Source organism: Dipteris shenzhenensis, chromosome 18 (assembly GCF_047967505.1).
Source record: "Dipteris shenzhenensis isolate YYH24624 ecotype China chromosome 18, Dip_SZ_1.0, whole genome shotgun sequence".
Lineage (NCBI taxonomy): Eukaryota > Viridiplantae > Streptophyta > Polypodiopsida > Gleicheniales > Dipteridaceae > Dipteris > Dipteris shenzhenensis.
In genome coordinates this window covers 52,768,372-52,793,583 of record NC_141613.1, presented here as the reverse complement: position 1 = coordinate 52,793,583, position 25,212 = coordinate 52,768,372, and the positions used below count along the sequence as shown (strand labels likewise).

Genomic DNA, 25,212 nt, shown 5'->3' with positions numbered 1-25,212 from the left:
TCAATTTTGAAAGCCAATATCAACCTTCTTGTTGTGTGGCCATGCTTTGACCACCCATGTCTTGTGATTCTGACAACAGCTCAATCCTTTATTATAAAAAATTATTATGATGCAATCATAACATAGGAAGAATTAAACTTTGCATTTTAGAATTCTACACAATGATGGGAATATAACTAGCTCTAGTCTCCAAAAAAAATCCACATAATCAGAATAGTTCCTTGCAAAACTAATTGATTGAGATATTCACCACCTCAGTAAAAAGGATCAAAATATCTTGTGCAGCTTTCTCAAGTCTCTAACCATCAGGGCAGATTTAGCATCCAAGACATTGTATCAGCTCAGTTTCTTTCTCATATTCTCATCCTGTTCAGTAGCAGTGGGAGAGTATTTTAAGTGCACCATGTCTCTAAGTTCATTTATTACCTGCACCACATTAGACCAACACCAATGCTTAGAGAACTATAAAAGAGATAGACATGCTAGTGGCAGGCCTCTTGTCAATGAGATGAATGGTATTGACTTGGTTCTGAGTAATGACTACAAATGTACGAAAGTACCAAGCAAATACCCAATGCTGAGGTTTATAATCCAAATCAGGCAAGCCAAGATCAATCATGTGAAACTGTGTTGAAGAAACAGAGACGTATAAAACAAGCCCTCACCAAAATCTCTGATTGTACAACTATCATAGGGTTTCAATACCTTCTAACAATCTACAGGACACCATCAAATGCAGAATCAACAAATTTCTAGATGTTAGTACGATTAAAAATAAAAAGAAACACCAATACTTAGAGAACAACAAAAGAGACAGACATGTTACTGGAAGGCCTCTTATCAACGAGATGAATGATATAGACTCTGTTCTACTGCATTGAGTAATCAGTACCAAGCAAACACCCCAATGCTGAAGTTTATAATCCAGATTAGGCAAGTTTAGGTGAAACTGTCAGAAAACGTGGCCGGATGCCACATGTCACCACCGGGATCTCACCGGGATGCACCGGGTATGGGGGTCCCACACCCCGCCCCATAGCCATGCAGAGCCTCTCCTACATCCAACAAAAGGCCGGCAAGATGATGGGACAGGGGCTCATTGTCTTTATATATCCAAGGATTCTTATATCCCCATGTTGCTTATGGGATTTCTTTTGTACACGTGTCATCTGTGCTCAATACCCCTTCATATCCACAATTGTTTCCAAGGTACCACGAGGGGATTAGGACCACATAGGCCCATATTTCCAACATTCCCCCCATGGGCCTAACACCATGAGAGAGAACTTGGCCGGCCAAATATTGCTAACCACCCACACAGGGCCAGATCAGCCTCAAACTCTGACCACCCACACAGGGCACGGTCAGAAACACATGGCAACCACCCCCACACAGGGCACGGCTTGCCCAATCAAATGTTGCTACCAAGTTCACACACAGTCTTTGACTGATTGACGCAGGCCATCAATTCCCGCGCCAGTCGTGCTATTCAGTTTTGGCCACAGAGCAACAACAGCCGCCATTCACTGCAGCTCGGACACAACGTGGGTCGCCACTCCCACGTGTGCGCAGTTACTGCTTCAGCCGCCACCGCGCCAGAGTCGTTCACAAAGTCCATAGAGTCATGCGCAATACACATGTATGCCATACAGTCCGCAGGGCTCTCTGAACCTACTTTGATACCATGTCAGAAAATGTGGCCGGATGCCACGTGTCACCATTGGGATGCATCGGGTACGGGGGTCCCACACCCCACCCCATAGCCATGCAGAGCCTCTCCCACATCCAACAAAAGACCGGCGGGATGATGGGAGAGAGACTCATTGTCTTTATATATCCAAGGATTCTTATATCCCTGTCATCTGCGCTCAATACCTCTTCATATCCACAATTGTTTCCAAGGTACCAGGAGGGGGTTAGGACCACATAGGCCCATATTTCCCACATGACAGGAATGGTTCATAGAAATGAAGCCATTAGAAGGTCAAAAAAATGTCATCTACACAGCAGATAATACACCGAATCTAGTTCAAGGGACAGACGTTATCCCTATGAACAATTTCAAGGATTAGTGAAAGATGTGCTCTATGTTTTGAAGCTCAGCAAGAACCTCTTGTCAGTAGGTTAAATGACGGAACACAATTACAAAGTCATCTTCGACGGTAATGAATGCACTATCAGAGACAAATCCAAAAGATGTCAGCTAGTAGCAAAAGGTGTTAAGGATGCTTATATAGAATGCTAGCTACAGTACCAGATAAGCATGACATGTCAGCTTAATCGCAACAAATGCCACTATCTATAAAATGGCACGAGATATGGTCATGTCAACTTCAAGTACTTGTTAGATCTCAGGAATCAGAATATGGCAATTGGGATTCCGAAGCTATAGTTTCTTGGAAAAGCTTGCAAAGCATGCTCCTTCGGCAAACAAAAGCGAACCAACTTTGTCAAAAGTACCTCTCGTGCACAAGGTATTCTTGATTTGATACATACAGATGTATGGAGTTATGCCCAGACCCGCAGCATCAATGGTTCACTTTACTACTTGGCTTTCATCGACAACTATAGCAGATATTGTTGGGTCTACTTTCTGAAAGAGAAATCTGAAGTGTTTTCCAAATTTCAAGAATTCAAAGCCATGGTAGAAAACCAGACAAGCAGAAAGATCAAAATCATGAGATCAAATAGAGGTGAATACATGTCTTCAACATTCATGAACTTTTGCAGAAGTCATGGCATATGTCGAACAAAAAGCGGTGTGTGAAACAAGCCCTTCTCATTGTAGGACTATCAGAGCATTCCAATACCTTTTATAGGACTGTTAAATGCAGAATTGACCAATTTCTAGACATTAACACTACTGCCAACATTCTCTCTCTCTCTCTCTCTCTCTCTCTCTCTCTACATACATACATACATACATACATATATGTATATATATATATACATATGTGTATATATGTATATACATGTATATATATATATATATATATACATGTCTATATATATGTGTGTGTGTGTGTGTGTATGAGAAGAAAAATACAAAGTACTGATGACAAAAAACAATACCTATGATACTAGATGGAACTATTTGATGAACTTCTTTTAAATGATAAGGCAAGAATTGTCCCAAATGTGACTAGACTTCACATCATGCTGCCTTGCAAACACAGAAATCAGGAAATCAAAAGACACACCAAATCTTGGGGGGGAGGGAGGGGGGAACACCCAAGATTTCAAAACTCAAGAATGACACCACTCTAGTCTCTCAAATTGAGTGTACTTCATGATGTGTAGTTTCTAGCCCGTTTGCGAGTTGTGTTTTACTTAGATCTTAAGTTTGAGTTGGGCGCCCTGACATAAGCCCAAATTTGGCATGTTTGACACTGTCAGGAGGAGAGGCAGTTTGAAAAAATGCCACTTTACAGTCGAAGAGCCCAAGGATGCACAGAGAGAGAGAGAGAGAGAGAGAGAGAGAGAGAGAGAGAGAGAGATGCATTGACAACATCTGCAGGAGGCCAAAATGACCTATGAAACCAACACAAAAATACATCATGAAATCACCACGCCCTCAATATAAAACTAGAGGTGCCTAATGCACCCATAAGGTCTAACAAAATCATATGATCTAGTGTTTACATGCTGTGGCAGAACAACATACAAGAACTCCTAGGGGTTGAATACCAAATCTCTGATGATCCCGGCGAACAGCCCTTTAAGTAACTTGTGTGTCCACTCACTCAAGGTGGACATCAACTGGGGGCATGGGGAGAAAATGCTCTCTTGGACAATATCATGGACCCCCTTTGCTGCTGCCTGTAGTACCTGTCTGCTCCATCACGAACAGGCCTTTAAGTAACTTGTGTGTCCACTCACTCAAGGTGGATATCAACTGGGGGCATGGGGAGAAAATGCTCTCTTGGACCACATCATGGACCCCCTTGCTGCTGCCTGTACTATCTGTCTGCTCCATCTAAACAATTTGTGTGGATACTTGTGCAGGCTGTCAATGGAAGTCAGCAACATTGGAATCCAGGGTGATCTAGAGGTAGATGTCTGGGTCTCAATCATGGTGTGCTGCCCGCAGGTTCTTGCCCCCCGTTTCTTGTTGAGGCTAACCCCTAGATCAGGCCATGGGGGGAGTCCCTCCTTTGTTTTTTTTTGGGGGGGGGGGGGGGGAGGACGACCTAGGCTGAACGGATGATGTATAGAGGCTGAGTGAGGACTGTACAGAGGGTGTACATGCAGTGAGTGAGGGTGTATGGAGGGTGAGGGGAGGGTGAGGAGCCCACACTAATCTTGCAACTGCACAAGGTTAAGGTCCCACTGCAATTCTCTCTTTGAAAAAGTATATAATTATCATTAAGATCACTTGGATTCATGCTTGGATGGCCATGCTCATACTAATGGACCGGTTTAAGTTTCAACTTGTGCTAAGTTAACTAAGGAGATAATTTATGAGGCAAATATGAATATACATTAAGAAAGGGAAGGGAATTCAAGTTGATGCTTTATAGTCACACCAAATAAACAACTTGTCCCAGATATGCTCAAGAAAAGGCTGTAATACCTACACTAAATATAAAGAGGAAGCACTTGCAACTCCTTTCCCTCTGCTGCGCAATGACTGCTCATACTTTGCGTGGAAAATAAGATATCTAGTTACCTTTTCTTACATGTATTACGTCAAAGGGCATCAGATGCAAGCTCCTCACCCTTGTTAATCCACAATTAAAGAAAGAGCAAGGAGAGAAGGGAATGAACACTTCCCCCTTGAGGGGATAAGTGTTATTCTTAGGATGGTGACACTCCATTAAACTACCACAGGAAGTAACACGGTTCATGAGCCTCAGTTATAAAGATGGTCTCTTGAACACTGACTTTTTGGACGACTTGATTCGAACACCAAGTATTAATGACCTTAAAACAAAGCAGTAGCCAGCCTTGTTACATCATACATATTCAGGAAGCAGTTGGGACCATCAAGCAGTGTCCTACAGATTACGTATCGTAACATTCTTCACTTTGAGTTCATGTTCACCAAGGATGTCTAGATTTGATATGGTGTGCTTGAAGTAGGATAGAAATCACTCTGCAATCTCTCCTGATGAGAATGCTTCCTCTAAGGCATGGGCATGCCTTGGCCAAATGGTCAAACTCCCTACATCTGAGTCACAGTCTTGATAGTCCCTACCACCTCCACTTGCTAAGGAAGTTTGTCACCACCAAGCCTTCAAAATGATCTCCACCAATGGAAAGACAGTTCAAATCCTCCACTACGAATCGTACTTTTTCGCACCTAGATATCGAAGCTCTGGATGACTCTAAGACTATGCCAAAGGATGTCTCAATAGACAATACGATGTACTTATCCACCTTGAATAATCCTAAGACAACATCAATCGATTGGAAAGCATAGCAGGTAACAGATCGTCTCCATGTTTCTCAGTATGAAGCCATAGATATCAAAGAATACCAAAAAAATTGTGACATCAAATGTCCCAGGCTGTGCTTTAGTAGGAGCTGCGCTATCTCTGTCAAGATAAACCAGAGAATAAAGATCTCAATGGTGGCATCCTACATGTGGCTATTCACGTTCTAGAATTGGAAACACTAGTGTCGTGGGGACATGGTCCAACAATACATCCCATCATTGCAAAATCTTGAAGCTTTTGAACAACATGATCAAATTGTTGTTTGACCTCAAATGAAAGCAAAATTCGAAAGCATTGTGAGTGGAAGGTGCTGCCATGTGAGCCTCAACCATAAACAGTCACCAAGGCCTTTGAATGGACCAAGGAAGGCCCCTCAAAAAGACAAAAGAGGGCAAAACAAGGAGGAAAAGGTGTGGAAAAAAGGACATGAGAGCACCCCACGAGATAAACACAACGGAGAGAGAAGCCCCATGGGGAAGGTGAAAGGAGGCTGCTGGAGAAGCAACCTTGAGGAGTGCAAGGAGACAGAGGGGGGTGACAAGCAAGGAGAAATGGTAAGAGGGGGGGAAGGAAAATCCATGAGGGGATGATGAGCAGCCCCATGAGGACGCTGGTATGGCTTGCAAGGGTGGGGAAGAGAAATGTCGCATGATCTAGGCAAGTCGTAGAAAAAGGAGGCGGTGCAACAAGGTTGATGCCCAATGGGAGTGTCAAACAAAGAGCCCAGGAGGGGCAGCAAAGGAGTGTACAAATGCACAAGAGCCATCGTGCATAGGGAGATGGGGAGGGATGGCATAGGGAGGGACAAAGAGGGTAGGTCCAAGGATGAGGGGGAGGAAGGCCCTCCTAATATTTTCCAAGTTAAAAAAATTTCCCTACAATTCTATCAATGCAAATGATGTTACATTTTCAAAAATTCAACATGATGTTGGTGAAAAAGGGAAAGTTGGAATTTCTTTGTGAATCTCAGTTCCTGAAAGTCGCTTGGTTGTTATGAAATGATGGGTAGACAGCCCATAAGGAGGGATCCTTGAATCACAATATCTAATGCTCCGTGGGCAATTTAAACGTGCACGATGCATCAAACATAAAGAGAAGACTATGTAGGAACTTCACACAATAACTTGTCTCAATGAGGAAAGCAATCCTTATACAAGTGGAAGTGGACCTTACAATGCAATCTAGCCTCCATTGAGGGAGCTAAGGGTAGCACACCTAGACTCTCAATAGTTGCCAGACCACTATGAGTGCATTAGACTCTCAATCATTGGTAGAACACTATGAGTGCACAAGAGGGAGATAGGAAGACAGTATAAGCTGCCAATTTTTAAGTGACAAACATTAGATCATGAATACAAGAGGGAGATAGGATGAAAGTATGAGCTAGATTAGTAAGGACACAACTCAAGTGCTTTTGTGATGAGGAGGGATAGATTCATTCAGATTTCCAGCAGGTTTTCGAGATGTCTACCTCCTTCTATAAGCAGTTCAAGGCAGAGCAATCTACTCGAGGTAGAGGCTGAGGTTTAGGCCCAAATCACGAGGGAGTTCTTAAATATCACAATGGCCACTTGGAGTCCCCTTTCACATACTGTGTGCTGCTTGAGGTCTCAAGGCTCTTCCAATGCAAAAATGTCCAAGAGAGGATAGCCTCTCTCCTCTTCTCTCTTTGACAGTCCTAGAATCTAATAAGCATTCCATTTCACTTGGCCTAGCAAGATTTGAACCCTAAGTTTGTTCCTCTTTCTTTTTTTTTTCAAAAAGTTTACTTCATTAAGTACGAATGAAAACCGCAAGAGCAAGCTCTAATACGGAAGTACATCATGCTATGCATGAGAAAGAACTGGCTCAAAACGAGCTAACAAAAATCCAAGATGGAGGCTGAAAGTGCCACCTCAACCCTGAAGGAGACTCTGAAAAGAAAGGAGATCCTCTTTAAACTCTGAAAAAAGTACCTCTCCTGGCTGTAGCTGCTCTGGAGGATCCCTGCATGCTCTCCCAGATGGCCACCAATGTGCGTATAGTATCAATCCATATACTGGCCATAGACTGGGAAGGGTGAACCTGCCTCCATACCTTTGGCCCTCCAAATATGCCAAGCTGCAATGCTAGCCAGAATCTCCCATGATGTGTCCACCGAGGCATGAGCAGCTCTGAAAGGAGTGAAGGGAACATCCTAGAGAGAACAAGAATCCACAGAGTGCCATTGTATAATGAAGGCTACTCTGAGTCATGTCCCTCAAAAGACACCTGAGGGCCAGTAAGAGATAACCATGCCACTGACCCCCAAGTCATGAAGAAGGTTGCTCTATGAACTATGCTAAAAAACCTAGCAACACCCTTCCAGATCATCCTTGCATGTCTGCATTCCCAGAGGCAATACTGAACTGACTCAACTGCTACATGGCATCGAGAACAAGTAGGGCCAGCCCCGAACTTGGATCTCCACAGGTTCACTGTAATCCCTTCATGCATAGAAATCCAAAAGAAGAGAGTTATCTTTCTATTCCTGAGGGATTTTCAGAGCCTCCTTCAAAAGTTTTTCTGCACCTCTGCAGAAATCTGATATACCAATGAGGAGCTCTGGAGAAACTCCAGCCTCTACTGCTAAGCTGAAATCTCTTGGCATTTCTAACTGTGTAACGAAAGAAGGGGATGCTCTTCTCTCGGTGCCCTTCATCAATCCACTCCCATTCCCTTCAATCCCACTGTAAGAACCTAATGGGGGAACCACTATATAACCAGAGTCTCCAAGACTTAAGTGCCAGGAGAACAAGGTCAAGATTAAGATACCACTGTGAGTCCTTGCCGCACTCCATGTAACTAGCAATCCTAACACGCTGGAAGGGAACATCCACAAGAATATCATCTGAAGATCTAAGAAGTCTGCCTCCCGACTGAACATCAAAGACAAGGGTCTCCTCAAGTGCATCCCGCAATTTAATAACCTATAAAGGAATACCCGTCCCTGTAAAAGATCCCAACTAAGTGGACTCTGTGATAGGCATGTCATATGTATTTATCCACTCTGCTGGTATGGCTGCATCTATCTGCTGCATCCTAACTACACTTCATCTAAGGTGGCCAACTGATAAGAGTCTCTGATCCTTTGGAAGCTTCCTAAAAGCCTTCTAGGAACCTATTGTGGAAGCAGGTCCCCTCTCCCATCTAGACCACTACATATAATGTGACATTCCTAGTGATTTGCCATACTCATCCAATATAGAGTCATTCCACATGACTGGTTGCCTGTCCATTTCTTCGTGAGAGGAGGGTGGAACTCTCTGAAGAGTGCCTCTGAAGCTGCCCCAAGCTTTCAGAATGGCAGCCATGAGAGGGGAAGAGGGAGGCCTGAAGTAAAAATCCATCTCGAGCTGGCCATCCAATCCCCCCGTGAGATGGTGTACAAGACTAAATGCTGTGTAAGAAAAAATCTTTCCAAGGCTCCTGTCCAGGCATCAATCCTCTCACTACAAACTTGCAAAGCAAGGCAATAATATTGAGACCCTCCTAGCTACAACATCTAAGGTGCCATCTAACCTGCTCCGTAGGAAGTTCTTGATAGATCTCATGAGCTGAGAGATAAAACCTCTAGATCTGCACCAACATGAGCAAACGAACCAAGTAGTAGCCAATAATACCTGGTTAACCACTACTCTGGATGCAAGGACAAGTTTGACAGAACTCCAAAAAATGAGTTTCCTCCTGATGCTCTCCAACATAGGAGCAAACTGCTGTGCTGGAGACTTCATTGATCCCCCAAGATGTACCCAGATTCATCTCCCCCACTCATTGAGGATCTCTATTGGGCAATTCGGGTTTCATCACATCGACTCCGTATTGAGAGTGGACGAGCTCAGGGAGTACCAAGAGAGGCGTATTTGTGTCCTATGTAGTCTACAGGAGATCGAGTCGGAGGATTCAGATGCCCTGATGTTATGAGATTCAAGGCCGCTACTACTATCTCTTTCAGAGATAGCTCTGGACTGCTCTCTCACTTCCTTTCCTATCTGGATCAGAGATGCTTAGCTGCCTTCATTCATGAAACAATTAAGCATCGAGGGCACTTGCTTAGACTACGGAGGTAGGGGCAGAGCATATAAGTAGACTCCTCTCAGAGCATAATCATAGAGTTCTTTCAGCCAGATCAAGCAGACCCTCATTCCTCAGATAGTCGGCAAGGCAGAGATCCAGAGCCAGTGGCACAACTTACCCAACAGAGAGAGGACACATAGATCACACTCGGAGATATCCCTTCCATGTTCAGAGTTGAGACACGACCCACACGAACTACACGAGTTACTGCGTCCCTAGTCAGACGTAGAGCTGCAGCCAGAGACCATGCCGGACCCCACCCATGGATAGCTGGCAGTGCTCTATCCTTGATTTTGTACCACTGCAGCCTCACCAATCTTTGGGTCTACCATGACCTCTCTCCTAGCGCTCCAGTATCTGTTGTATCGAGCTAGACTTGGCACAGGACTTGATGTGACATGGTGATGTTGATGGTGTACATGATGTTGCGGTTATGACTGTCATACTGATGCTTTCCAAGACTATGCATCATTTAGCATTTAGCATCTAGCATGGGTGATGATGCTCGTTTTAGTAGCTCTGTCCCTTCAGCTTGTTGTATCAGGTTTCTTATAGTCTCATAGACCCATCAGCCCTCCGAAGACTTTAATAATCTGTGTGTGTGTGTGTGTGTGTGTGTGCGCGTGCGCGCACGTGGGCGCAATTCTGCACGTGCACAACTCTCACATGGTATCATTCGCCATGGTTGATCATGGATCAGGGGAACACGACAAGCTGACGTGCTCAGGGGCATAATGCATTGCTACGTAGGGCTGGTTCAAGGTGACCTAAGGCAGCAGGAGCAGCCAACCAAAGGCGATCTGAGGCAGCAGTTCCTAGCATCCTGTTCAAGGCGATTTGAGGCAGCAGGAGCAGCCTGCTAAAGGCGATCTGAGGCAGTAATTCCTAGCAGCTTGCCCAAGGAGTTCTGGGGCGATTCAAGGGGATGATGAGGGTCTGCAGCAGGAGATTTAAGGAGGCAGTAATTCCTAGCAGCTTGCTCAAGGAGATCTGAGGGCGAATCAACGGGCTGATCAGGGTCTGCAGCAGGAGATTTCAGGCAGGAGGAAGAGGACTGTTCCGAGAAGTCTGCCTTAGGCGTGGACAGTATGACAGTATAAGCTGCTGTTCGGAGCAGTCTACCTAAGGCATGGAGCGCCGTGGACAAGCCTTGAGATCGGGACCTATTATAGAAGGCAGTATGTTAGCCTCTTCTTCTTCCCACACCCCTGTCTAGTGTTAGAAAAGTCACTACCCCAACTGTGAGCCCCCGTTTTGAGGGGACAAGGGGACAGGGGACAGAGTACCTACCAGGCTGGAAACCCACGCAGCAAAGGAGAGGGGCGCGGCCCTTCTACGCAGCATATGGAGTTGGAAATGGTGCCACCTAGGGTCTGCATCAGCCGCCCATGTGCTGGGCACATTGGCCCTTTTATAGGGCTGGCCCAAGTCAGCCAACCAGGTCGGTGGAGGCCAGCCTACAGGTCGGTGCTGCAAGCAGGGGACCAACCCCCTGCTGGTCGGTTTTTCCAGCCCCAAGTAGGGCCTATAAAAAGCCCCCTCTCCCCCCCTCATTTCTTATCACCTGCACTTACAGCCTTGCACAGGCAAGCGCGCAGAGGGAGAGAAGTAGGCTCAGCAGTTCACAGCATCCTTTGGCTGTTTGTACATGCTCACCCGTTGAGCTTTTGTCTGCCCACGATTGTGGAAGAATATATCTGAGTTTTGGCTATCTGTTTCTCCGTCTCTACAAGTGTTGTATGAGCTAGATCGGGAGTGAGGGGTGTGAGTGATTCTATCCTCTATTTCCAACATGGTATCAGAGCAAGGTTTACAACTCTAGATCGGAGTACCTTAGAACAAGATTATGGAAAGATTGAAACAAGACTTTACTAAACTTAGCTAGCATTAACTAGTTTAGGAAAAGCCAAGAGACTGAATAGCAAGGATTGCAGAAATAGAGGGAAAAGGGAAGGAAAAAGCGTCACTCTTACTTATATGGGATAATACAACAGGGGTGCCACATGGCAAGCCCACAATCAAGCCCAATAACACCACCACATGCACAAGAAAATACTGAAGTGCTTTCAATGAGTGAGACCCCTTTTTTTATACTAACAAGGCACATCAACTAACTAGCTGGTAAACTAGAATTCACTAATGTTGCCCACCTACTCACAAAATTTTGTCCTCAAAATGGACACAAGTGATACAACTGAATGGAAAAAAATGGGTATAAGTACTAAATACGTATACATTATGAATCATCTCTAGTAACTCCTTCCATTTATATAGTATTCTGTCAAAACCTTATTTCTAGGATTTTGTCCCTGTAACCCAATATCCATGGGAGGCAACTCTGAAATAACTAGAATATCTGCTCCCACATGCTTTTTAAGCAAGGACACATGAAATACATTATGGATCTTAGTGGAGGGAGGCAGGTCCAACTGATAGGCCAGCATAATATATCGAATGTTACGAAATAAAAGAAATATTTGACTACATAAGAATAAATTGTATATACCTTTGTAAGATTAGAACATATCCAATTGTACAAATTCATATTTTTGTTGTTCTAAAGACCAAAATTCTACAATGAAAATAAAAGAGAAAATGAAAGAGGAGAAAAATGAGCTAACCAAAAAAAAAAAAAAGTAGGCATACCTAGCAAGCAAAGCAATGCTTAGGTCGTCATCAGTGCCCAAGCATAAGCAGCTATACTAGGTTTCTAAAGACCCGCGTAAGAATAAACTGCTCTAAGAAGGTTCCAAAGGGTTTCAAAATCTTTATCTTGAACTTTTGCATGAGCATACATAAATGGAAACTTAATTATTGTTTAAACCGGCCTCTTGTAAGACATCAGTGTCTAGTTCGACTTGCCAAGGCACACCACACAACAAATGATTTTCAAGAGCACCCGCTTCTTACCATTGTGCTGGAAAACAGCCACTTTGGCACCTGAAGCACGCACTCCAGCAACAATTGACGAGTGATTAAGAGAATCACTAATTACAAGTCCCCCCTACAACAATACCGAAATAGTGAGACAAAATAATTCCCAAATTTAAATATGCATATGTTAACACCAGAAACTCAAGGACAGTTGAAATGAAACAAAGCAAGGCCTCCTACATGCAGAAGCAAGACCTCCTACATACCGAAATAGTGAGACAAAATAATTCCCAGATTTAAATATGAGCTTGTGCCAAAATGGCTAACAGGAAACAAACCCATCTGAATGCATTGACAACCTTGCCACCCATATGTTAATACCAGAAACTCAAGGACAGTTGAAGTGAAACAAAGCAAGGCCTCCTACATGCAAAAGCAAATCTGAATGCATTGACAACCTTGCCACCCATATGTTAATACCAGAAACTCAAGGACAGTTGAAGTGAAACAAAGCAAGGCCTCCTACATGCAAAAGCAACAGCAAAGCCTAAGCAAGAAACCAAAGAAAAAGAGCAACACTTGAACTCGAACTTGACTCTGCTGAAAGTGAGTAACTATACTAATAAACAAGAGGGGAGAGAAGGCTGCCGGGGCACAAGTGAGAGAGAGGGAGCGAGACAGTGGTCCGTAGTTACTGATCTAAAAAAAATTCAGAAACATTGCAAGTTGAGTTTCAGATATCTTTCCATCAACACTCACGACAGTCAGAAACATTGATTTGCAATTTGAAACATTCGAAAACTTCATCATAATAAAATATTGCATATGACACAATTAAAATGTCTAACTAATATGCGGAAAAAAACAGACTTGGAGTTTGCAGATGAAATATAGAATTTGGACTTGAAGCAATAAAAATAGCATGAAAAGAGGAACAGCTTGTGTCCCATTCAAAGTCAAGTGAAACAATATATAAATTGAACATATGAAATAAAGCAAAACACATGACAATAACATAAGATAACACACGAAGAGTCCTTGTTTGAGATAGGCAAACAACTAAAAGCATCTAGAGATTAAATTGTGAAGGTATATGAGATCCAGAAGCGAAGGCTCTTACGAAGGTGCATGTCACATGGCAGCAACATTATGCAATGTGTCCGTCTGTGCGTTCAATTGACCTTTCTTCTTCCGAATTTCTAAAGATTAACCCTTTACCGTGGTTTAAACCATTCTAACTTATTCACTCAATGGCCCTTCTCAAAGTGAGCTAACTTGTATTTAAATTAATTTATTGCTTTATTTAAATTAATCTAACTTGCATTTTATTACATATATTTATTTATATATATATTCACTTGTATACATTTAATATCTCGTCAAGAAAGAATTCACTCTTTTTGGCATTAATAAAAAGTTTAAGAGTTTTTGAAACACAGTAGCCAAGTGCTCTTTGTGCTCTTCCTCTGTCTTAGAAAAGACCAAAATATCATCAAAGAAAGTGCCTGTAAAGTGCCTGTAGCATATGAAAATTCTGTCCATCATACGATTGAAAGTGGCTGGTAAATTAGTAAGCCCAAAAGGCATCACCAAAAACTCATAAAGTCCAAAAGTAGTCTCAAAAGCTGACTTATGGACATCTTGTGGGTGGATCCTTATTTGATGATATCCACTTTTTAAATCAATACGGCTGAAAATTGTGGCTTCTTTTCAGTTAGTCCAAAATATCATCTATGCAAGGGATTGGAAACATATTCAGAGCTCTATAATCCACACATATACGATAAGAGCCATCCTTCTTTTGAACTAAGAACACTGGTGAACAAAAGGGTGAGGAACTAGGCCTGATAAGTCCTTTGGAGAGCAAATCCTCTACTTATGCCATAATTTCTTCAGTCTGGGCTGCACTCACATGATAAGGTGGTCGATTCGGGGGCTCACTTCCTAGAAGGAGCTCTATAACATGATCTTCAAGTCGTCCTAGAGGAAGCTCTCCTGGTAGAGAATATGAAAAACAATTTTTGAAAGATTCTAGAAACTGAATTTTTCCTTTTCCTAAAGGACTTATTCTGACTTGAGATTCACCCTCTTTCTCTTTAACAAAGACCATATACGCAGAAATTGCAGACTTTATTGATTTAGCAATGGAAATATTTGATACAACTGGTTTCCCTTGGCCAAAATCTTGTGTTGCTTATTCCGATGCACAAAATTGAGGGTTCTTGCTTTAGAATCAAGAACTACCTCCTTTCAATGGAACCACGACATACCCAAAATAGCATCATAATGCTTGAGTGGTGAAACATAAAACTCTTCGTGGTCTACATAGTCCTGTACATGAATTATGAGCTTTCCAAACAAAGATGTGACCCCTTCAAAAACATGCTCTGCATCCAAAGATTATCCCAATTCTTACGTCTTAATTCGTAGCCTCAAAGCTAGATCTTTTGAAATGAAATTATCAGTAGCTCCTGGATAAAAAAGAATAAAGGCATGCTGGTCTCTTACTTTACCCCGCGCGAGGCAAAGTTTCCGGTTTCTTGGTTCTGTGGTTCTACCCAACATATCTGGGACTCCTCCCAAGTCCGCCACAAGCTTTGGCGGTTCTCTTGGCGTTTTCTGCTCCCTTGGACCCACAATTGGGCAGCCATATGCCCTTCTTTTCTGCAATGGAAACACTTACCCTCGTTTCGGAAGGTTTCAATCTGTTCGGGAGTAAACTTTGACTTCCCTTTGAAGGGCTTGAATGGGCCCCTCGGCTGCTGAGGATGAAATCTTTTTGAACCTTGGGTTGGTGCCACAACCCTCTTACTAGTATCCACACCCTTCCCTTTTCCCTGCCATAGAGTGAAGGAGGTCTCCCCTTAACAGTTCAACCACGGAAGCTGAATGCATCAAATCTCGGAGCTTTGTCTTCTTTGAATCAATGCTTACTTGAATTCATATGTTGGGAAGCAATCCCGCTCGATACTTCCGAAGCTTCGTCATTTCTGAAATTTCTTGATCTGAAGATAAGCTGTCCAAAACTTTTGATTATATGTCTCGATGGTGTCAGAAGCTTCCATGCACACAATTTCCCAGGCTGTATGAACATCATCAAAGAAATTCTTGGGTAAAAACTGCTTCTTAAAGTCTTTCCATGTCTTTGGAGCCTCTTCTGCAACTAGAAGAGCTCCCCACCAAGCACTGGCATTATTTGTCACGTGAAGACTTACAATCTTTAACTTGGACTTCTCGCGATAGTGCCCCGTTTTGAAGGCTAAATCAAACTGATGAATAAACTGCAAAGCATTTTGAGTGGCTCCATACTTTCCATTAAAAGTAGTGAACTTGACCAACTTACCACCTTCCTTGAAGTCTCTGCTTCAAGATCCAGATCTCCTTCTTCTGTGCTTATGACGAGAGTGTCCCCAGGATATAGAAGAAGATGAGGAAGAGGAAGAAGAAAAGTAGTAGAAGAGGATGGGCTTGAACTAGGAGATCTCCTTTCATGACTCCAGGCACTCATTTCTGTCCATCACCTTCACAAAGGACTCTAACTCCTCACCTGACCAATCCTCAATGTCTGACATTCTGACAATAATACCGGGGTCCATAGACCTAATCTCAGCAGCGCTCGGAGTTGCCACCAAGAAAAGTTCCTCTGTCATCACCAGCTGACTCTGAGCTGGCACCCTTCTTGTTCTTATCAGCCTTCTTCTTTTTGCAATCCTTTACAAAATGTCATGGCTCATCGCAATAGTAGCACTTCTTCTCTTTCTCTGTCTTCTTCTTGTTTTCTTCATCTGAAAAGTCCACTCCTTCGTCAGATTTGGGCTTGCCTTTGCCAGGATTACCCTTGCCCTTGCCTTTGGTCTTGCTATCAGGGCTTTGTCGTCCTTATCCACAGTGTCGTACTTCTTTTCTCAAGTAGGAACCACTCCTCGAAAGTCACCGGCACTGCCCTTTGCCCTATAGTCATCGTAGTCACAAAACTACTAGAGCTCCGTGGGAGCATTCCCAGCAACAACCTTGCCATCCTAGTCGAGCTCATCCTTTGACCAACTGCTGCCAGCTGATTCCACACCACCTTCATTTAAGTGATGTCTTCTTGTACTGATTCCCATTCATTCATCCTCATGCCATACATCTCCATCTCGAGGTCCAAGATTCTCGTCTCATTATTGAGCTCATACGTATCTCTCAATGTCGTCCAAGCCTCGAAAGAAGAGTTCGACATCTGAATATGAGGCAGCACCATATCCGCCGTCTACCCACAATGATAGCCAAGGCTTCCACATCCCAGTCTGTCATGACCTTACTAAGAGGGGTTGCTGGCATAAGCACCACTACTGGCGTCCATGTGGCTGGGGTAGTCACGGTAAAATGGTAATTGGTCCTGTCGAGCCTGCTTGTCTCACCAAAACTTGGGATTTAAAATCTATTGGCCATGATAATGAGCTGAAAGAGGTAAAGGGTTTAGAGTGTCGTACACAAGTCTGAACCTGAGCCTCCTACCTGGGTACAATCCTTCAGACCCCTGCTTGTACCTGAGCCTCCCGCCTGGGTACAATCCACTTGCCTGAATCTGAGCTCCTGCCTGGGTACAATCCTTTAGACACCGAAGCTAATTCCTTCGAGCAATGAATCAAGGTCGTCCTTCAACAAGTTCCTTGCCTCCAAGCTCCACTTCCCAAGAACTTCTGTCAAGGCTCTGATACCATGTTAGAAATTGAAATCCCTACAGAGGGTATCCCACAGTGGAAGACTGATAGATGGGCACAGCAGTTACACGCGGAAGTGTTTCATTATGCAATCAAGCTTCATAAACATGTGTGTACTTCACAACCATCCATGTGTGTGAAATCTTCTCTTGATGTATTTTGCCACATCCCATTTTCGGATAGTGATCATGTAATAGGAAGCAACAAACATTTCACTAAAAAAAACAAGTGTGTAAGCCAGCAAATAGACTGTGCACCAAGACAAATATAGAAGCAACACTCATATGTTTCTGTCCGTCCACAAACTGGACACAATACAATACCAAAATGTTCTCCTACTATATCCCTGGCACCTCTAGATCTTTGAGCCCGCGTGCTCCTTTGAGCTTATGTAGACTCTCTGTCCAAAGGATCCCTCCCACCTTGTTGCCCGGAAAGCCAGACTAGCTGGGCTGCCACTCTGAGCTAAGTCTGGAGGCCTTTCAGCTTGGTTCACCTCCTGGAAATAGGCCCAACTGCTGCCAGTCTTCCTGCTCCTCTCTGCCCTTTTGTGGCTGCTCCAAGTGATGGTGAATGGGGGCCCTTTTATAAAATAGCTGACTCCAAAACAGATTTAGGGGGGGGTGCCTGCCTGGCCACATGGCTTCCAGCCACTGGACCAAGGAATTGCAGCCTTGTATAGCTGTCCAAAGGCTGCGCATAAGCCTTCCAAACCCTGCTGAACCTGTGTGCCTTCTTCTTGTATCATTCCAGCCTTGTTCCGGGTCCTGGAATGCCTTCAAACAGTCTGTACACATGCTGACATCAGCGCCTTCTCCACGCAGTCATCTCTTGTTGGAAACCCTGGCCAGATCTGCCCTTTCCATCTGTGGACAGCCCCATGCCTAATCCTATTCTATGGGCCACCCCCCTGATGCACTCCTCATATGGGGGCTCAAAGGTGCGGAGGTGACCAACCCTATTTCCAACAGTGTATGTTTTAAGGGACACAATACTAGATCAAGTGACTAAGAACATTTTTTAATCGGCAACATTTTCTATAAAAATGCCAAAGAAAAACCAGTATCACAATTACAATCACCAATTCTCCACACCAGACAAAAATGTTCCACTGCCAGAACATTTGAAAGCAACACATTCCTGAGATTGAAATGAAATAGAATATGTGCAAGATTACCTTTCCTATCAAAGAAGGAGTTAATGAGTTGGTAGCAAAACCCATGCCATAGACCATTGCTGCAGGTTTTCCCACAAATCTTGCTATCAATGCTAAAAGCTCCTCATGCAATATCGTGTTTCCTGTCGCATTGGAACCACATAAACAAGTGATGAAAATGGTTTGACAATAAGTAGTGAATATCTAACATGAACCTCCAAAATCTCACCGCCATCCACACGGCTGCTGCAAGTGCTCTGAGAACGTTTTCAGTGACTGGATCACTCGCGGTGTGCAGTACTCATCAGGAGCACCAAAACCAAGATAGTTGTACGAACCAAGATTTAAACATCTGAGTTCTTTCAGTTCAACTGGGTAAAGCACACATTCCCGCTCATTAGCAGTCAGAAACGAGCAAAAAGGAGTGTTTCCAGTTTTTTTTCTCGACAAATGAAACTAGCTGGAATTAACTCCACGGCACCCATATGATAATAATCATGCAAAACATAGATGTATATAAATTGTATTTGACTCTAACATGGTCCTATTGATATAATTTAGACTTACACAACATCTATAAAGTCCGACCTGATATCCATGGTATGATACATATGTTCTCAAATCAATAGAACGAAAACAATGATGTTGAACACAAGTTCTATCAAAGTCTTGAAAGGAAATATATTATTCACGCGTTTGGTTCTTGCTACTGCGATGATGATGAGATATGTTCTCTTTCGCTCAACCGTGGAGCCCATGGTACGTCAGTACAACTGCCAGATTGTAAAGGTCAATTCCAAAAACAAGGACAATAAAAAGAAACTAATCCCAGAAACCACAGCAATTGAGAAACAGTGGCCTTCATCACCAACCAAACAAGAAGAAAACAATCGCCAGACATATGTGCATTGATAGATCAGTTTTAAATCAATGGATATTATTAGGACTTTTGCCTCCTTTTCTCTTCCTATATTATTTCTGATACCTCCCAAGCATTAAAACATTACCCACATTAGAGTCTTGTTGTTGTCATTCGAATGGTGTTCTACAACATCAATCCATGCATCTGGCGCACTTGCAATCGGGTGATGGAAGCAATCCTACACAAAGCAACAAAATTTAAGAATACTGCATTGCCCGCACCACATTGGCTGAAAGTCTACAAGTTTAAAACAATTTTTGTTTGAAGATGGGTGTAAAAATGCTACATTCCCTCCCAACTATTGAACCATAATACTGCACTCTACACAGAAATCAACCTGCCATCTTTCCTATATTTGTTATGCCTTCATCAATCTGAGAGCCTTCAAAACTACAAAGAATCCAAGCACGTGGCACACACAAAAGCAAAACCACACAGGCATATTCTAAATGAATGTGTAGCATTCCTAACATTAAACGAAGTAGACACTTAACCCTACTCTAGTATTTGACTTAGCTGGAGCTTCCACAGAATTAAATCCATCGTCCATAGAGTACACACGATGAGTGGAGACTGAAGAGACTTTGTTTCACCAAATCTTGCTACCAGGGTTCAGGCTTTGGGTGCATTCCCTGCCAGTCGACTTGCTAATCCATCAAGCCCAGACGCTTTGATTGCTGTCTCTTCAGTGAAATGCCACAAGGTGCCGGCTTCAAACTTGATAGCGTTTGAAGTTGTCTTTTCTCTCATGCAGTAGTGATATCTCGCATTGGAGCATTTGAGATACCAAGGTCTTGTCATACATATCTGATATGGTGTCTTCTGAATGAGAGTTATTGTTAGGCTTCTAAAGGTATTATGTGTAGCGCCCAAGAGAATATTCCAAACGTCATACTGCCCATCTCCACCATGGTCCATGGATTGAATCTGGCCAAGAGCTGATTGGTTTCAGGACACACAACTATTGTAGCTGATTTAATAGAGGTAAAGTCAGAGAAGCACATGTCAACTGAATGGCGAAAAAAGTGTCTACTTAGACAGATGCAACAGCTGCTCACACTGTTCATCCCCATATCCTCCCCAGAGATGTTATTCCTTGAAATTTGAAACTGGCATTGATGACAGCACATATGGACCATAAGACTCAGACCACAGAATGCTCGGCACCCTCCTAGAGCCATCGCTTGTATTTGGAGGGGAAGTCTTTTAAATCAGGAGTTCTCAGCTCTATCTCTCAGTTCATATTTCAGCACGGTAGAAGGTCTGAAACACCATCAGAACAAATCAAGTTGAAACGTTAAACACCTTTCCGACCAAGATCATAGCAATGTACAGCCTTCTCTGAGAGGGGCGCTCAGCAGTCCAGCTAGAATGTATGTGCATTTAAAGTTGAAACGTTAAAACACCAACTCAGACGAAGATCATAGCTATGTACAGCCTTCTCTGAAAGAGGCGGGCAGCAGCCCAGCTAGAATGTGCATTTCTGCTTCTCAGAATATCAATATCTTGAGATTGTGCTGCTAGCACACGATGATAGAGCTTGTCGCCTGTTAGAAGGAGATACTATATGAAATACGAACGACTTGAGCTGATGTGAAACAGAAGTATCTCCCTATTCATGAACTAAACTTCTAAGTTGACTTATCGAAGGTGAAAGGACAAAAAACCTTAGATGACCTTGTGAAAGTGAAGAACCTTTACCATACAATTGATGTTCAGACTTTGCTATGAAAAGCTTTCTGGTCTATAAAACAGAACCAAGAAAAAGCGTAAACTAGGCCCTTGCAATACCCAGAAGCAACTTGTCGGGGAATGTCAAAATGCACGGAAACATAAAGGCCCTTTCTCACCAAGTTGTAAATACTCCAAGTGAAAGTTCCAGTCGACCATTTATTTGATGATGATTATAGAGTTCTCGTTTTATTTAATTATGGTCAAAGAGTTAATTAATTATAGAGTTCTCGTTTTATTTAATTATGGTCAAAGTTATTTTCCATTGGTCAAACTCTTAACCCCAATTAAGCAAGCCTAATCTTGGTTAGGGAGACTTCAAGAGGATTACCTACGGTAACCAAAGTATTTCAGAGCTGACTTCGGTCAGAGAGTGTTGGTTTCGACCCACAAGACTTTAGCCAAGGAAGGTTGACTTCAGTCAACCAAGTTATTTCCAACCCCAATCGGCGAGTTTGACTTTAATTAAGGCCTCGTCAAAGCCCCTTAATTATAGTCAAAAGGGTCCTTAATTATAGTCAAAAGGGTTGACCTCGGTTAACCAAAGTATTCTCTGTTATTTGTACATATGCTTAGTGGGGACGCCCACAGTGACTAGGACTAGTCCAAAGTTTATTTTACATGCAAGAGCCCTAACATTTTATGGGCGCCATGGTGGTATGTTTCATTAAATGGCTGCAAGTACCAAGAGGGGCAAAATGCCCTACATTTAAGGAAGGCTAAGGCCGCTTAGCAGGAGGAGTCTACATCACCATGTGACCAAGGACTACAAACATTCTAGAGCTGCCCCATGCGGCATGTAATTAGGATAGTAGTCTAGGATTGTCAATGACCAAGACCCCAGCCTATTCTGGAGCCTTATTTAATAATATGGGGACGAAATTGAATTTTTCTTCTTCTTTCCATCCCCAGACAGATGGTCAAATCCCAGTAGCAAATTCAACAGTGTTGGATCTTTTGAAATTCTACGTGGCTGACCAAAAATCAGATTGGCAAAAGTACCTTCCACTTGGTGGAGTTTGCGTATAGTAATACTGTTCACAACTCCACAGGGAAAGCCCCTTTGAGATCATTTATGAAAAGGTGATTTTGCCACCTATCCTGAGGAGATATTTGTAGCTGATCAGTATGTCAGACCTCCAGACAGCTTTCAGCCGCAATAGAAAGGTCTCAAGAAAAGCATAAGAAGGTTAGAGATAAGCATAATAGACAGCTAGATCTCAAGTGAGGGGATTGGGTGCTTTTGAAGTTCGAAAAAGCAGCTCCACAAGCTTAAAGGCAAAGAAAAAGTGTGCGCAACGTTATCTCCCAGATATTATGGCCCTTTCAAGGTTACATACGAGATTAATGAGGTTGCATACAGATTGGCAGTGCCAGAGCATTGGAGGATTCACAATGCCTTTCATGTGAGTCTTCTAAAGCAATATCAAGGACCAAAGCCTACACAGCCAATAACAAAAGATCAACCGGAAGTGGATGAGCTGGAGGAGGTCCTTCAGCCAGAGCAGATTGTGTACCATACTGTACGCAAAGGCCCTCAGGGCAAGGAATTTTATAGATACCTTGTAAAATTCAAGAACTATTCGGCATTGAATGCTAAGTGGATAGATGAAAACATGTTGTCCGATCATCCACAGCTCCTAGATATTTACAACGAAGCTTTTCAGTTGACGTCAACTCAATAGAAACCGAGGAGATGTTACCAAGTTGTAAATACTCCACATCATAGTTCCTATTAACCATTTATTTGAGCATAATTATAGAGTTCTGCATTTATTTAATTATGGTCAAAGAGTTATTTTCTATTGGTGAAAGTATTGACTTCGGTCAAAGTTACTTAACTCCGGTTAAGTAAGCCTAACCTTGGTTAGAGAGGCTTGGCTCATGCCAAGAGGGTTAACACAATTAACCAAAGTGACTTCGGTCAGAGAGTATTGGTTTCGACAAACAAGATTTGGCTTTAGCCAAGGAGGATTGACTTCAATCAACAAAGTTATTTCCAACCGCAGTCGGAGAGATTTGACTTTAATTATAGTCAAGAGGCTTGACCTCAGTTAACCAAAGTATTCTCTATGTTATGGGCGCATGTGTTTAGTGGGGACGCCCACAACGACTAGGACTAGTCTAAAGTTTATTTTGCATGCAAAAGCGCTAACATTTAATGGACGCCATGGTGGTATGTTTTATTAAATGGCTGCAGGTACCAAGGGGAGTAAAATGCCCTACATTTAAAGGGAGTCTAAAGCAGCTTAGCAGGAGGAATCTACATCACCATGTGACCAAGGACTACAAAGATTCCAGAGCTGCCCTGTAATTAGGATAGTAAATTGACAAGTGGCCTGTGGCCAAGAAAGTGAGCTGAGAGCTCTTTGTAAAACTACTCAAGTGGGATTTTGTAAGAATAGCATGTGGGCTGAATTGTGTACTGAGATTTCTCTTCAATGCTTTCGTGCTGTGCAGAGAGAGAGAGTGCTTGTGTTTTGAGCGACATAATATTCTACTGTAGGAGAAGTTTGGAATGATCACAGCTTAAGAGAAAAAAGAATCCGGTTGTATTGCTCAGGTTGTAGCTTTCTAGTGCAGATTTGTCAAGAATCCATCCAGAATCGAGAACATCTTTACGCGAGTTTGGCAACCTCTCTTAACAGACCGCAATCAAACTCACACAGAACAACAGAAAACTCGAAACCGGTTAGGGAAGTGTTAGTTCGCACGTACCTCGATTCGGTGATACAGCCTCCGGGTGTAGAAGACTTCAAAATCGCGGCAAAGAGGAGCATATCCCTGCCAGGAAAAAGCAGTACAAGGAAAGCAGGTTCGTGCGATTCGTTGTTGCAAGTACTCGTACGACCCATCGTATCAGATCCGCAGGCAATGCCGAGGCGCGGAATGCCAATGCCAATGCCGCGATTCCGATGGACAAAGCGTCGATTGGGGAGGCGAGCTCAGGAAAAGAATCAAATGAGTTGTGCAAAACCAGAAGGGAAGAAGGCATGGCATACCTTGGGGTTGGAATAATGAGCGCGGAAGAGGGGGCGGAAGAAGTCACGAAGGTAGCCGAAGACGAAGAGCAAGCCATAGCTGACGTAGGTGGAGATGGCGGTGAAGTAAGGGATGGCAACCATAACGAAAAGATGTGAAAATTGGAGCAAGTAGAAGCGATTGATAGAGAGGAGCTGTGCAAATCCGCCATAGACTATTGCCGTGCGAAATCAAAAGTCCGGTTTGTCAAAGCAAACTTTGACCCGCAATCATCATCATCATCATCATCTTCTTCTTGGAGAGTCTCCAAGCCGCTGATCATCATCATCATCATCTTCTTCTTCTCGTTCGTCTTCCGCCATCAACCAACCATCTCCATCTCCATTGCTTCCGTCCGCTCCTCACCCTCCTCGCATTGCCCCCCCTCCAATTCTTCACTTCTTAGCCCCCCCGATCACTCTGTTCATCAGAAAATCTTGCTCGCTTGGGGAAAAAAAAAGGTCGTTTGCCAAAAAAGCCGGTTCGTCTAAAAACTGATGTTTTCCTGTTGAACGAGCTTTATGCCAGCCAAACGGGCTTTATGTGTGCCCATCAAGCTTTATGCATGTTGGTGAAAAGATTGTTTTTTACAAAGATTGTATACTAATCCAGAAGATATCATTTATAAAACCTTCATTGTTTTAGTTATTTTCTATTCTCTTTGCACCGCTTTTAGAAGGATATCAAAGTGATTCATTTGAAACTGTAAAGGTAGCCCAGGTGATAATTTTTCCTCTTTTAAGAAAAAAAAGGCAAGCCCGGCGTTCAAAACAACAATGGACCCAAACAAATCAATTGATAACATCTTGCACAAACATAACTTAATCCGTGTCATGCATTATGGTGACACACCAAGCGATTGTTTGTTTGACACACTCGCGTACCTTGAAAAACAGGATGACCTTTGAACAACTATGGACTATAATAATCCAATTTTTTGTTTCGAACTTGCACAACATTGACTAGCACACAATAAACTGTTTCAACACATATTTGGATTTGAGCTTCATACGTGTACAACATGGAGTTAAAACACACGACAAATACCTTATTGCATGGCTTACAAAGTTCCTTCGAAGACCGATTCAAGTGTGGTCATCTACAATTGGAAAGATATGTATGCAGTGTGGTAATGAAAACGTATTGTCCCCATTACGGGCTTGTATGATGACAATTCTATACACCCTTATTGCTTTAATCCAATTGTTGAAACGATAAGTCAATCTGATGATGAAGTTTAATTCTTGTTACAACTACAGACCCAGATCTCAC

At 43.0% G+C, this 25,212-nt stretch overlaps 1 pseudogene across 1 annotated transcript; it reads right to left on the bottom strand.

The window, feature by feature from the left end:
- LOC147891409 (long chain base biosynthesis protein 2a-like) lies at positions 1-24,251 on the bottom strand (annotated as a pseudogene). Its single transcript, XR_015542632.1, has 7 exons — positions 23,922-24,251; positions 23,638-23,703; positions 19,280-19,366; positions 18,496-18,641; positions 18,288-18,409; positions 12,444-12,537; positions 1-426 (listed from the first exon to the last, which is right to left on the bottom strand). The product of XR_015542632.1 is annotated as a long chain base biosynthesis protein 2a-like (transcript).
- Between the last annotated feature and the right edge of the window lie 961 nt (positions 24,252-25,212).